The 13,623-nt window shown below is 42.3% G+C and overlaps 1 protein-coding gene across 2 annotated transcripts in view; it reads right to left on the bottom strand.

Annotated features, from left to right (window-relative positions):
- The window catches only part of ESR1 (estrogen receptor 1), a 190,577-nt gene that overhangs the window by 153,020 nt on the left and 23,934 nt on the right, over positions 1-13,623 (bottom strand). The window contains exon 1 of one of the 2 annotated variants that reach the window (XM_043543165.1): positions 4,128-4,259. The exons of the other annotated variant lie outside the window; for it this stretch is intronic. The gene's annotated coding sequence lies outside the window, so the exon portion shown is untranslated. Of the gene's footprint in view, positions 1-4,127; positions 4,260-13,623 lie in introns of those variants that run through there. 2 annotated transcript variants of the gene reach the window in all.

The raw sequence follows: 13,623 nt of genomic DNA, 5'->3' as shown, positions 1-13,623 counted from the left end.
TTCCTGGCTTCCCTCCCCAGAAACATCACTACTCAAAACATCCCCTTTCGAAAGAGTCAACGAAAAATAATGGCGTCCTGCAGCTTGTCGTAAGGGTCTCATAGCCAGGCTCTGATATGCCACGAGGGGAAGCAAACCGCAGTGCCACAGACCCCACACCAGAAATATGCTGCTGCCAGCCCCTGCCGCTTATTGCGGAGGAGCGTTGGCATGAGCTTTGCATTATCACAACTAGCAAAGCATCACAGGAGGAGATGGTCAGTCTCTGGGTAAAGAGGACACAACCTATTTACAGCTTTAAATTCAAAAGCAGTTTCTTGAATTTCACCCAGAACTCAATTGCTAGCTAGCGCACATCATGAAGCACTGGTGCAACATGCTCCCTTCAAGAAACTACATTCTGCTGTAGATCCAGTTCTGAACGATTTCAAGGGTAGCCTCATGAAGACAGGGCCGGCTCTACCGTTTTTGCCGCCCCAAGCAGTGAAAAAATCCGCAGCGGCAATTCGGTGGCGGCAGATGGCAGGAGAGAGAGAGAGGGGCTGTTGCCAAATTGCTGCTGCCGCAGAAACCCTGCCGCCCTTTCTGGCTGCCGCCGCAAGCACCTGCTTGGAACGCCGGTGCCCGGAGCCAGCCCTGTGTGAAGAGCACATTGCAACAATCTAACAGAGAGGTGTCAAAAGTACTGATGGCATCACCATGTCCAAAAGATAAGGGCACGGCCTTTTTGTTACCATGCAACACTAGTCTTCTCGGGGGGCGCCAGGGGAAGCCAACCAAATGACCCAGAAAGTAAAAACCAAACATAGCATGGAATTTGTGACTAAAAATTAAAGGTTCCCTTTTGTGCGTAACAATAATTTTGGCATTATTTAAATTGAGAACCTTCTCTGGAGCTGTAGTGTGACCAGATTATATACAACAGCAGATGGGGACAAGCCACTGCTCTCCTGCTCCCTGACTCCATTTTATAACTCCCTTCTGTAACAAGCTAGCAGAGTCTACTCAGAAACCATGTGCTTAGCAGGTTACTTCTGCTGACTCTCAGACAGGTAGAGCTTGTCTTTCCCCTGGCTATACTAAGGAGGAGTCTCTCTAAACAGAGGGATATAGGGTCTGGGTTGGAGAAGTCCTGCAGTAAAACCCTAGGAACAGCTTAGTTTGGGGGAGGGAGGACTTAGTCCGAATTTTGTGTTATGTTATTGTTATTTCAACTGCCGATACAAAAAAACAATCCCAGGTCAGTTTGGGCTCTAAACCAGGATCTTTGTGTCCTATGCTAAAGTGAGGTAGGAATTCAGCCTGTTCACAAACCTAAAGACATCTAAGATAAGAGGGAGGGCAGGTCCCAGGGTTTGCTGAGAGTAAGGGAACCCTTGTTAGAAGGAGTGAGGGAGATGCAAGTTAGTGGGATTCCCAGCTTTGCAAACAAGACTAGTCCGCATTTGCAAGACTAGGCTGAAGTTCACACACATCAAGCCTTGAAACCAAGGCCCATTTCAAGTATAACTGAGGTTGACTGGGAATATTTTGTACAGCTGTATTCATCATTAGTATGGTATTGGTCTACTCTCCAAAATGGAATTAATATGATTCTAGACTATCAATTTCCATTTGATACAAAAACAGTCATGCTAAGTGATCTGGACAAAGTTAAACTTTTTTATAAAGTGAGGGCGATTTTACAAAAATGGAAACTAGCAAATAAATTAAATGGTAATCGGAGATAGAAGATTTAGCCAGACTGAAAAAAAGTTACTTTCTAGCTAAAAGCAAAAAAAGTAGACTTTGCTAAAAATTGTGAGGGTCTCTCTTCATTCTAATTAAACTAATCATAACATGTATCAAACAGCAAAATAATATGTAACAGCCATGGAAGTGAGCAGGGGCTGGCAACCAGGATTCCTTGATTTGGCTCTGCTTCATTGTCAACTTGCTGTCTGACCTTGGGAAAGTCAATCTGGCAGCAGTTTGTCCAGCTATAAAAATGAGTATAATAATATCTGTCTTAAGTATTTATAAGGCACCTATTGCCTTGGTATTTATCTCACAAGAAAGCTATGAAGTGTTGTGGGGACATGGTCAACCACAATTATTCCCAAAATAAAGAGTTTGAAAATATGGGAGGCCACTGGATGTCCCCTTCTAGGTTGGGACTGGGCTGCCAGCTAACCAAGCAATTGCCTGGTGGATCAGTTCCCTCTATGGGCTGCAATATCACTCTAGACCCCTTCCCCCCCATAGCCTGTACAATTTATCTCAGAGGAAACAGATTGAGACACCTGAAGTCTGCCAGAGCCAAAACAAAAAAATTGTGCAAATTCTCAGTACAGCAGTTCTTCCAGCCACCTGAGAGACCCTGCACCCCCCATACTGCAGCGGGGCAGGCTTCCTGCACCAGTAGAGGTATCTCTTGTCCCTCCCCTCCCATCCCATCTCACCTGAGCGATGCTTTGGGCCCTCTCTCCTCCCTTCTCGCTGGCTGAGGGTGAAGAGGGCTGAATGAATGAGCAGGTAACTGGCAATGCATGGTGAAAAGGAATGAGGGATTAATGGCTCTGGGGGAAATGAGCACCTAATTTGAGACACTTAAGTCCTGATTTCTCAGAGTGCTGAGCACGATATATTTTCAAAATATAGCTTCCAATTGACTCTTGTTGGACCTGTGAATTCTCTGCACATCTGCAAATCAGACCCCAGGCACCTAGAAACACATTTGGTTTAAATGATTTTTAAAGCTGTCTGTGGAGGTAATGATGAGAGGAGGAAAGTACAGGTTCAATGATTCCTCTTAATGATACAAAATAGAACCAGCTTGAGCCCCCACCCAGAAATCTGGGAGAACTTAATACCACCCCTGGGAACCCTCAAGAGGCAATACTTCCCCACTTGCAAACATTGTGTCTGTGATTAGCAAGAGAAAATTTTATTAAAGGGGAAAGGGAACCAAACATTAATTTGGGAAAACACGACAACCACATTCAAATGCACATGACCATAAGCAAACCTGACCCCACAGTACACTGAACAATGTCTTTTGCCTCAGTTTCCCGCCTTGCAGTGGGAAAGTCCAACAAACAAATGTTCCTTTATCACTCCTTCTCCCTCTGGTGCACCCCACTCACAGTTGGCTGTCCTAGGTTAGTAAAGACCCAGAATTCCAAGGTGCATTCACAGGGGTCACCCACCCAGAAAGCAGGGAGACATCAAGCGATGTCTCTGTGCACCTCTGCAACTGGCAGTTTGCCACTGCCTCCATTGCTTTTCTCAACAGCCACTGGTCACTCACTGCCACGTTCTTAGGTTCCACCACTTAACCCAAGTCTTTTAGGGATTTCAGTGAGTAGCAGGGAACCTCACCACCAGTACAGCCTCTGCACGGTCTTTCATTTCACTACTGTTCCTATAAGCAGGTCTAAGGGTTATGCCTTAAACCTGGTATCAGTGATTCAGCTCTGGCAACGGCTGAACAGAAATGATGACTCTCAGTTGAGTTTAATCAGCACAGTCTTTAAACACTGGGGAGGGAAAGGTCAAATGGCATCCACACCACCCAGGAGGAATGCTTTTCCGCACCCCAGCTCTTCTTCAGTCAGGGTAGGCTAAGAACAGTTCTGCTGCCCTTTACTCATACAATAAAGATAACAACATACCTCTAACCCAATATGCCACTGTCTCTTGTTATTCCAGAGAGAATGCAGTGTTTAAATAAAACTTACTTAAATATGGAAGGGAAGCCAGAGAAGTAAATCCCCGCCATCTCCATTTCTGCAGCACCATTTGGGTTTCCTAATGACTCACTGTCATGGGGCAGTCCCCAGCAGGCTGCAGCACAACATGCACACTTGCCTCAGTTTCCCTTTATATGACCCATGAAAACTTGCAAAGGAATGTTGTCTCATCAAGAGATTCAAATCCTTTTATTTACATAAAAGTACCACATTGCAAAGATCCCACATAATAAAAACTGTTCCTCTCAAAACCATGAAGTAAAACAAAGTTAAAATGCAGCAGCTCTCCAATCCCATTCAAGGGTCTCTGTTCCCAGGTCACACACCAGAGAGCTATTAACCATTGTGCCCAGTTCCTTTAACCCCATTCCAGGGCCCACTCGCCACACCTCCTACCTGAGAGTTCCAAGACCTATTTTTCTCCCACAAGTCTTTTCCTGTAGTCCCACACCAGGTATCCCATGAGAAGGCTCCCAGCAGGGTTCCACTCAGCCAGGCCTCTCTGCCTGTGATTCCTACTCCTGCTCCAGGGAACCTCCCCTAGGACCAACCCCTTTTTCCTGGGCTCCTCCCACAGCCCTAAAATTAGGTCTTCTGCCAGAGGGCCCCCTGCAGAGTTACACTTCTCAGGCCTTCATGCCTGTGAGTCCTACCCCACCTCCTTGGGACCTCCCTCCAGAGTCACCACTTGCTTCTGGGCCAGGCTTATGCAGAGCATGCCAATTCTCATTCCAAGGTGCTTCTGCCCAAGGCTTCCTGCAACATGGCAGGTTCCCCAGCACTAGCCAGTGCTTCAACAGTTTCCCTCAGAACCATCACCAGCATCTCACAGTTACTACTACTGCTGCTGCTGCTGCTGCCGCCGCCCTTCTGGGTTCCTGCAGCTCTTTCCCTTAGGCAACTCTCTGCCACCCCTCCTGTATCATCTCTATTCCCAGGCAGGTATCACCTGCCCCTCCTGACTCTTTCAGAAAACTGTCACCCACCCCCAACTCACCTAGTCTCCCTGGTGCCCTCTCTTAAGCCTAACTGGAGTCACCTAACCAGTAACAGGTGCACTAGCCCCTTCTCTCTTAAAGAGCCAGTGTCACCATGTGACACACACCCTGACCCAGTTTTTTTCTCTTATATAATTATTGTTCAAATGGCAATTTCATACAAATGTCATATGGTCTTTCTTCTACCCACAACAGATAAGAATCAGGAATCAAAATTTAGCTCCAGTCAACATTTTTCATACAAAGATAAGTCGCAGCAGCAATGCTAACTGAATTTTTGCTTTTAAGGCTTGATTGTGTTTGGGAGAATCCAGTTCTACCCAGATTTTTAAATGTGATTATAAACTGAGTGCATTTTGTACCATTTTCTATTTTGCTGTCTTTTTTAAGGACCTGCACAAAGGCCTTTGTGGGATGAAATTCCTCTATCCATAAATCTGCTTTTACTGAAAAATACCACTGTATGGGAAATTAGTTTTATTAGTCCCCAAGAGCAATACACAGAGGTACACAAAGCATTACTGACAGACCTCTACTTTAATGAGGCTAAATTATATCACAGTGGGTTTCCACTAATTGATGAGAATAAATTAATGAATAACTAACATGCTAGCATAGGTCAATGCCTGCCAGAGTCACTCAGAAACTAGGATGAAATTGCTTTTTTTCTCCCCCTGGAATTGTGCAGCTGGATTTCAGAGACACAAGTGCAGCCTCACCTTCCCCTCTTTCTTTTGGAAACTAAGTGAAAATGGCTCCTGCTGAACCTCCTGATGATGGGCATCTAGGAGAAATGCTATATGACTCTTAACTTATGAACTAACCCTAATTTCAGACATGAACTTCATCAGAGGAATCATAGAATTGCAGGACTGGAAGGGACCTTCAGAGGTCATCTAGTCCAGTCCCCTGCATTCATGGCAGGACTAAGTAGACCACCCCTGACAGTTATTTGTCGGCTCTTAAAAATCTCCAATGATGGAGATTTCACAACCTCCCTGGGCAATTTATTCCAGTGCTTAACTACCCTAATAGTTAGGAATTTTTTCCTAATATCGAACCTAAACTGTCCTTGCTGCAATTTAAGCCCATTGCTTCTTGTCCTATCCTCAGAGGTTAAGGAGAACAATTTTTCTCCCTCCTATTTGTAACAACTTTTTATGTACTTGAAAACTGTTATCATGTCCCTTCTCTGTCTTCTCTTCTCCAGACTAAACAAACCCAGTTTTTTCAATCTTCCTTCATATGTCTTGTTTTCTAGACCTTTAAATCATTTTTGTTGCTCTTCTCTGGACTTTCTGCAATTTGTCCACATGTTTTCTGAAATGTGGCACCCAGAACTGGACACAATACTCCAGTTGAGGCATAATCAGCGTGGAGTAGAGCGGAAGAATTACTTCTTGTGTCTTGTTTACAACGGTCCTCCTAATATGTCCCAGAATGATGTTTGCTTTTTTTTGCAATAGTGTTACACTGTTCACTCATACTTAGCTTGTGGCCTACTATGACCTCCAGATCTCTTTCTTCAGTACTCCTTCTTAGGCAGTCATTTCCCATTTTGTATGTGTGCAACCGATTATTCCTTCCTAAATGGAGTACTTTGCATTTGTCCTATTGAATTTCATCCTATTTTCTTCAGATCATTTCTCCAGTTTGTCCAGATCATTTTGAATTTTAATCCTATCCCCCAAAGCTCTTGCAACCCCTCCCAGTTTGTTATCATCCACAAACTTTATAAGTGTACTCTCTATGCCATTACCTAAATCACTGATGATTGAACAGAACTGAAGCCAGAACAGATCCCTGTGGGACCCCACTTGATATTCCCTTCCAGCTTGACCATGAACCACTGATAACTACAGTCAAGCTGAAAGGGCACATTGAGTGGGGTCCCGCAGGAATCCGTTCTGGGATGGGAGGAAGATGGACTTGGGGTTAAATACTGGCATGGTACTCAGATGATCCATGATGATTCAACTCCTAGCTCTACCAGTATAACCCCTGGAAGGGTCACTTAATGCATCAGTTCACTACCTGTAAAATAAGGTAGCCTTATCTCACAGTGGAGCTGTAAAGATAAATATGTTAATACCTGTGAAGTGTTCAGATACTGGGGGTGGGGGGGCAATTACATAACAATATAAACAATACCATGAATCAGTTTGTGGGTATCTAGAGCAAAAAGGTGTTCATGGACATGAAAGCAAGGCTGATTCTGAATATGGTTTTTGGTCTGAGTTGAACATTTCACACTGCTCTAACAGTGACGTCTTCCTTTCCTATCTATGCAAGATCAGTAATTCCAACTATGCTATCCAAAGGTAACTGGGTGAAAATTAAGGGCCTATATATACAGGAGGTCAGACTAGGTGACCTAATGGCCTTAAACTCTATGAAACTATTATTTTTGTCAAACTACCAGCAGGGAAATTGGTAGGCCTTTTTAAAACACTGTTGATCTGCCAGACACTGTCTCTGAACTCCACCTTCCCAATGAGTATCATATTCTTCTGGAGGGGGGGAACCTACTGGCTGGGGCACAGCCCGATAACATTTAGCCTTGCTTCTCACAAACTTACTTGAACTGATGTTACTTTACACTTTGTAACTTAATCCTACTAAATTTGTAGTGAGTTTTATATGAAATAAGAGGGTATAAAATGCAACTGAGTATAGCTGACAAGCCTATAATGAACAAAGACAGAAAGGAAACAAGCCCCAACTGCTGCATAAAGACAGTATTTAATATGAGGGCCAAATTCTGTTCTGGTACTCAGGTGTTATACTAGTCTGTGTGTGAACTGACTCCAGTGGGGTTACAACAGATCTCCCCATTTAAACTGAAAACAGAATTTGAGCCAGACTCTTTATGACCTAAATATGTTGCAGCATCAATCTCAGGGCTTCTCTACATGGCAAAGCTATTATGAAATAAGCTAGGGCGTGAATTCTAACTCCCCATGTGGATACACTTATTCTGCACTAAGAATGCCTTTTTGCAGATTAGTTTAATCCACTTCCAAAGTCTTTTAACCTAAGTCACACAAAAGCACTCTTAGGATACACTACACTTTGAGCTGCAGGTGTAATTTCCATTTTTTTGGAAGACTTATGTGTGCTAGCTTTGATCAAATTGGTGTGCTAAAAATAGAAATGTAGCCAGGGCAGCCCAGGAGGTGAGATAGGCTAACTGGCCTGAGTACAATTCGCTCCAGGCGACACTAGGAACTTACTTGAGCAGCTAGCCCCTCCCACCACCAGAGCTACACTTCTCTTTTTAGCATGCTAGCTCAATTAAAGTTGCATAGGTATGACTAGCCAAGTTGGAAATTACTCTTCCAGCTCCAGTGTAAATATACCCACAATGCAGAGTAAGAGCATCCATGTGGGGAGCTAGTGTGGAATATCTATTCTGCAATAAGAAAAGGAGTACTTGTGGCACCTTAGAGACTAACAAATTTATCTGAGTATAAGCTTTTGTGAGCTACAGCTCACTTCATCAAATGCATCTGATGAAGTGAGCTGTAGCCCACAAAAGCTTATGCTCAAATAAATTTGTTAGTCTCTAAGGTCCCACAAGTACTCCCTTTTTTTTTGCGAATACAGACTAACACGGCTGCTACTCTGAAACCTGTTATTCTGCAATAGCTATTCTGGGCTATTTCCCCATGTAGCCAAGCCCTTCACTTGTGGGGGGCTTCTGGATTTGACTAACAGCTAGGCCATAAAAAAAAAAAAATACTGGCCAGATAATAAGGCAACTGTCCACAATGATTTTAGTTAACCAGACTCTACTTCAGCCAACTAAATTGAATTTGGCAATCCAAGAGTCAAGAGTTTATACACAAATATAAACCCTTGGCTCCTGGATTATATATATGTTGTGTGTTGATGGCAGCAACTGAGCTGTTTAGTGCCTGTAATGAATTTCAAATGGCTCCTTTTCAGATCACAGCTATTTTTAACAGCTACCAAAGTAATCTGTTTAATTAAAATATATTGGAATTCTGTTTCCTTGGGGATTAATAGTAATAACATAAATCTGTGTTTAGTGTAACATTTATTAATCTGGCCTACACTAGGATCACGAGATGCCCTTTTTTTTTTTTTTTTTTTTTTTGAGGGATGGTTTCAGTGTCTCAGACAGTCTTAGTTAAATCCATGTTGTGTCCAAGTTACACTGGACCCAAACTAGTGACTACCCAACCTACTCCAGGATTATCTCCCTGCTGCAGTCAGGGCACAACCGTGCCTGAACACTGTATCTTTCTCTGCCAACCTCTTCCTCTCTGAACTATGCCAGCCCCCAGCCTGTGGAGTATGAAGTGCAATCTGAGACAACCCATAATTCATTGCACAGAAGCATGCCAAATTTGATGAGGAAGCAGCTGACAGAGAGAGGTGCAGCACATTTGGCCCCCATCACAGATTTGACTGTGTCTGGCAGCACTAAAAAGTGTGTGTGTGGCTTTGATAGTAGAGGAAGCAGGAATCTGAGCAGTAGTATCAAGTGTCAACAGAAGCAACTGTGCTCAGAGGTATACTGAAATTGGGGGACTTGGCAACAGAAAACTAACTGCCTCTGGAGGGAAACAAAACGTAGTGCCCATGTAAGCCGTATAAAAAGAAGAGAGTGAATCTGAAAAGCTGGAAGGTTAAGAAAAAAATACAAGTACTTGTTAATCCCCAGCTGCCCAAACCATGCTGTCTGGCCTCCTCTCCAGCATACACATTTCATAAAAATATGGTCACCTTTACCTACTGTTTTGTTAAGCCTTAAGTACACAGAATTGGAAAGTCACATTTTAAGGGGAAGACAACATAAAGGCCAGATCAAATCTTATCTTCAGGCTGGCTGCTCCTAGATAGGACCTCCCTCAAAATTATTCAGTCAGTACCCTAGGCCCTCTCTCTTCTAGAAAGGCACTCCCACCTCCCTTAAATCTGCAGGGAGAGGCTTAAGTGGGGTCTGATGACTCAATGGGATAGGATAGGGAGTTTCAAAGAAATGCTGCCAGCTTGTTACACCCATCTACAGAACAAAATGCAAACCGAAATTACTGTTGGACTTTAATCAGTCATAAATCTGTCTTAACCACTTTGTTAAGTGTTACACAAACAGATGCGTGTTTTACATTTTTCTGTTTAAAAAATCATTAAAGAACGACCCAACAACTTCCACAACAGCACTGGAAAAATCTGTGAGACCTGCATGAGACAACATCTCTTTTTAAATTATTCTGATGGACAGACCAATTGCAGTTCCATCACAGCTGTACTGAGGAAACCAGGTAAGTAGAGCTGGTTGGAAAATAGAATTTCCATTCCATGGAAAAATCTAACATTTCAACATTTATTTGCATTCCAAATTGGGATAAAAGGTCAAAATATCAAAATCTGTCATGGAATTGAAAATTCAGAAAAAAAATTCAAGTTGGAGATCAGGGATTTGAGATGAGGTCTCCTACCTCTCCACTGAGTGCCCTAACCAGTGGGCTATTGGCTATAACGGGATAGGTGAGTCTGTCTTTCTCTCTCCTCTCCCGTTCTACCCTGAGAAAGGGCTGACCTGGCTTAGGCACCTAACTCTAGGAGAGGATTCATGGCTGTGAATCTTGAGCAGAGATTGATGCCTTCTTCCAGACTGGGAAGTCAGGTACTTAAGTCCCTTTGAGGAGCTGGGACCTATTTCCTCTTCCTTTCATTTGTGGCTAGTTTATAGAGCTCCCTACTTAGTTTGCTGGCTTCTGTGAATCTCCCTTTTAGGCATTTATCTCTCTCCAGACAATGCCTGGGAAGCCTGGGCTCCTAACTCAGGCCTGTAAACACCACTAGGTGGCAAGGCACCTAGTAGTTAGGCATTGCAATGCTGAACATTGTAATGTCTAAATCCCCTTTGAGAATTTGGCCCCCTATTCCTCTTACCAGGTCCACATGTCACAATGGCTGGCTCAAGGCTCCTTATTCTGTGAGTTTCTGTGGGAGGTACTGTGCGTGAAGGTGTCCTCACACAGCACGTCTAGTCGAACTTCCCCCTACTGACTCACTACAACAAACTACAGGAGCAGGAACTGACTGTCCAGTGAGAGTTGGTGCTGCAACTGGATCTGGCAGGGCGCTGTCACTCCCAAGCCCCCCATAAAGCCCAGGCACTGGACAACAGTCCCAGCTGCCCTCCTACTGTTAGCAGCTCTGCCCAGGGATAGTGTTAACAGGTGCTGTGTGTATCCGCACACAGTTCAGACAATGTACCTCATTCTTCCCTTGCAACATGTTCAGCTAAAGTCAAGCCAATCCTAATCAAGTTTTTTTTATATCACAACCCATCACCTTAATGTTTGACCTCCACTGTTCTAATCTTCAGCTTCTGTTTAACTAAGACTGAAAATTATATTGAATTGTATTGTGACATGGAACAGCATGAAATCAAACTCATTTCATTAGTGACCCACAATTATTTTAATTTAATAATCCAGAAGTTAAAAGGTTAATGTACTAACTAATTCATTACACCCTAATAGCAAATCAACTCCCTTTTAGTACTAGCCTATATATAAACTATATACAGTTGAATGTTTGCAACTTTTGACAACAGTCTTACAAGCATGATCTATGAACCAGGAAATGAACATACTGAAGTAAGGACAGAAACTCGGTTGAAATTCACCCACTTCCTGGCTCATACACAAAACCAACAAGGACAGATAACAATGAACATTTAGATCTGGCATCCCATGGAAACCTGGATTCTATAAAATATGTTGAATTAGCCCGTTGTGTATGATACAGAGAACCATACAGATGTGCAATCAAACAGGTTCTCCCAGTAGTTGGCTATTTCAGTGTATTTACCTGGCCTGCTTTTGGAGGGCAGGAGCAACAAAGAAAGTAGAGCTGTTCATATTCTTTTTCTCTTGGTGGGTGGGTACAGGTCTTCTTGAACTGAGTCTACACTGGGGAATTAAACCATTTGTAATTGGACAGTTACTGAACACTTAAGTACAAATGCTTCAGTATATTTATGCACCTTTGCATTTTTGTCTTGTATTCACAGTAATGCTCTTAACTTATTCAGCTGCAATCAAAAGGACATCAATGCACTATGGGACACTGGTGGGAAGAATATTTGAATAATTTCATCTTGTCTGCCTCCACGTTGACACTAGATTGGACAAATTTTTCAAGGACTTGTGTATTCCCAGTTGTGCGATTTGGCATCTCTTGGGTCAAGGTGAGACACTGCCTTGAAAAACTACATCTGCTTGGGAGTGCATAAGTGTTCCTATGAGCGGGTGATATCACTGCTATACTTTTACAGGAGGAAGTGCACTTTCATCAGTTGCTTGAGTTCCTTCATTGCTACTGCAGAGAGTGAACAGATTTACCTTAATGTCCTTAGGACTTACTTTAGGATTTACCTTAATGTCCTTCACTTAATCTTTTTCTTGTATTTGTAAATAGCTATACAGAGTGAAGTGAGGTTAAGTTCATTTTTAACTGAGCTCTTTTCCTTGCCCTGGGATCCTCTTCCCTGGTAAATTTCAAAATTCAGCTTTTTGTTTGAAAATGAAACTAAATGATTTTTGAAATTTCCTATGGAGCAGAAATTCCAACTTTTGACTGACTAGCTCAGCATATCTGAAAATCAGGACAAATATGTCTCAAGTTGAGCCCTAGAATCAGAGGGCCCTTTTAAATATTTTGGCTTAAGGCTACTATGATATTGATGTTAAAATAATCAAGGGGAAAATATGAAAAATTATTATAAGAAAAATTGTCACATTTTCCTTTTCCTCATTCCTCTGTCTGTATTTTGACTATTTTTAGATGTAAGGCTCTGCTAGCAAGGACTTATGTCTTTTCATTTGGATTTGTGTGGCAACTATCACAATCATGGGTGCTGAATAAATAATAGTTAATAATAAATAATATTCTGCATATTTTTCCTTAGTTTTGCCCTTTGCGTTGATGTTAATTTTCTTGCAAAAAACTTACAAAACAAAAAGTTTTGTTTTGTTTTTCACAAATACTTCCAATCTACTGATGTCATTCTTACAATGATCATGCCAATGGAGAATTAGAGAACCCTTTTTGGCTTCTATGTCATGGTACTTCATTAACTTTCCCACCAATTATTATCTTTGGACAGTAGTGCTCAGCTTTTCTATAGAACTACTGGGACGGTGGGAGGGAAAGTCTAACAGAAAAACAGGGGTAACTGGGATTAAACGTTCGGTGTTGTGGACACCAAGCCAGCACCCTCATCATAGCATTTTATAATGGTGGTATTATCACCTGCTCACATGGTACCACTGTGGCATGCTGCCACTGCACAAGACTCACAGTTTCCCTTTTGAATCCTGTTTATCCCTTTTCCAAATATGCCTGTTTTTCACAAATGTAGAGACAATCAGTTTTCATCTATTTGTTAGATTCTATTTACACTGTAAATTCCATCCATGCCCTTCTGTATATGGAAACAGTATTACACATCTTGACCAAAGTGTTCAAACTTGGGTATCTAAATTAAGGCTCCTAAAGTAAGATTTAGACATCTACATAAGCAGATTGATTTTCAAAGATAATAAGCACTCACAAATCCCATTGAATTCAACTGGGAGTTGCTGGTGATCAGCATAAGAGCTGGTCAGAACATTTTTGATTAAATGGTTTTTTATCAAAATATGCTATTTTGTCAAAGCTGAAATGTTTTGTAGAGACATACAAAGGACTCTCCAAGAATTTGCAGGGAGAGATGGAGGGAAGAAAGAAATAGAGAAAAAGACCCCAAATCAAAAACCAGACCTTTTCCATCTAAAACCAGGAAAATTTATCTATGGCTTTTCTTGAAGTAATTAGAGCCAGAGATCCATGACACTCTGCTCTATGCAGCC

The sequence above is a fragment of the Chelonia mydas genome, chromosome 3 (assembly GCF_015237465.2).
Source record: "Chelonia mydas isolate rCheMyd1 chromosome 3, rCheMyd1.pri.v2, whole genome shotgun sequence".
Taxonomy (NCBI): Eukaryota; Metazoa; Chordata; order Testudines; family Cheloniidae; genus Chelonia; species Chelonia mydas.
Note: the sequence above shows the minus strand (reverse complement) of the source record. Positions and strands in the feature narration are given on the sequence as shown.